The following is a 2,226-nucleotide window of genomic DNA, read 5'->3' as shown; positions in this document are numbered from 1 at the left end:
TAGTTTTGACGATTTAGAATGATCTGGTTTGGATAACTTTTTTTTTTTTACGAACTTGGACCCTGTTTTCTTATGTTTTTGCATGGAAGGGATTGATGAGAACAAAAGTCTTTGAAATGGGTCCAGTGTTTAGTATGAATGTTTTGACCGACAGCTGCAAATATAGGCTCCAATGAAACCCCGTTGGACAAATGTGCATTGTAAATTTCGTCCACTAAAAGTTTTGTTTTTTTCCCCAGACAGGCGCAGATTAATATTTTCCATACAGAGATATACCTTTTTGAAAGTAAAATACACTTTGTTTAACCAGAAACAGCTCAGAGAATGCTATTACTAAACCTACCAGACCCCATTGTATGGAGCACACATATTTCCACATGTAAATAAGTGAATTAAGGGTTCATTTTAACCAAACCTTAGTGCCAATTGTGGAAAGATGAACCAAGACAGCTTTTGATATTTAGTATCTTTTGACTTTGATTTAAGTTTATTTTACAATGATAAAATTACTGTTTATTTACATGGAGTTTGGTAGGTTTAGTGATAGCATTCACAAAGCTGTTTCTGGTTAAACAAAGACGATTTTACTCTATGTCCTATTCATAATGTCAGACACTTCTGACATGATAAAGCTGCCTTCAAGTGAGATCTATAAACCATCTGACAGAAAACCGTAACTGTGAAATATAAAGTCTATTTGTGCTACATTGGGGGGTTAAAGAACACAACAGGACGTCACAAAGATGGGCCGTTTCATTAACACTCCGCCCGCCGCACCACCCTGCACCATCGCCGGATAGGCTTTAATGGCCTGACTGTGCCCTGAGTCAATTTTGGCATGTAGATGTCCTCAGGTCTTCACTCCCATCAAGCATGATTCATGACAACAGATAGTCAAACGCGCAAAATGGCTGCCACACAACAACCATGCCTGTTGATGAAAACTCAAACTTTTCTGTGGATTTCACAGTCAGTTGGGTTAAATCTCTATGAGGACTTGTTAAAGTACAATGCCTAGAAATGGTGAGAAAATTCCCCTGAAATTCTAAATGGCTGACTTTCTGTTGAATTTAGGGAACACGCCCAAAAGTATTTTTTTGAAGGTCTGTACATGTTACATATGTGTAGCACTTTTGTTGATTTACATGAAAGTTAAAGGCGAGGAGCTTTTACTTTGAAAACGATAAGGTAGCACCACTGAGGCACTTTGACACACCCAAGCAAGAAACTCATAAAAATATGAAATTTAGGGTAAAGCTTACTGTGTAGGACGTATAGCACATTTACATTCAGAACAAGTCATATCTGATGGTTGTATATAAAGGATCACCATTCAAAATGAATGTATAAACATAAATTATATAAAAATAGCGTCTTCAGAAGCAGAGATGTATACTTTTTGTGTGTATCGCTGTGACATTAGGGCCCCCAATATACAACCGCTGGATTGACCTTGATCTACTAAGTATATAATGGTATACTTGGATGTCGTTTAGGATCACATAAAACCTTGAATGACTACTATTGCAATTTCCCCTGGGTCAAACCACAGATTGACTGGACTAAGACTTTTTAATGGCCACATGTAAACAAGCCTTTGTGTGTATCCTTTTGAACACCTCTCAATTGTTGTTTAAGAATGTTTTCAATCAATCATTCCCCCCCGCCCCCAAAATCAAGAGACAAGCTCAACATTTAGTAGAATTCACATTCAATACAGATGGCATTTCTCTTGGTGAGCATAGTGTGTGATTCCTCAGATTCCTGTTGAGTTGTTGTATTTAAACCTGCAGATACCACTAAATGTAACGACTTTCACCTGTGACAATTGTGATTTATATTTCTTTACAACTGCTCCAAAAGAGGCCGTTCATCTCATGTTCTCATGACAGCTTAATTTAAATCTGCAAGTTTAGAATAAAAATAAATAAAGGAGTTAGACCATTGACATTGTTTCCCAATAAGGCTAATTTTGATGAAATGATGCCAAGTATTTGTTTTTCTTTGGTTAAAATAATACGTTATTTCAGGACAAAAAATTTCAACTTTTGCAGCAGTGTTTCCTCTGTCCTTTCAGTAGCTTTAAATCAAAACAGTAAGACAGAGTGCACTCAAATTAAGTATTACTAGAATATAAAGGTAAAATAAATCTATATACTGTGTTTATGTATGTATGTATAATGTGTGTATGTATGTATGTATGTATGTATGTATGTATATATATAT

This window comes from Etheostoma spectabile, chromosome 6 (genome assembly GCF_008692095.1).
Source record: "Etheostoma spectabile isolate EspeVRDwgs_2016 chromosome 6, UIUC_Espe_1.0, whole genome shotgun sequence".
Taxonomy (NCBI): Eukaryota; Metazoa; Chordata; class Actinopteri; order Perciformes; family Percidae; genus Etheostoma; species Etheostoma spectabile.
This window is presented reverse-complemented; position numbering follows the sequence as displayed.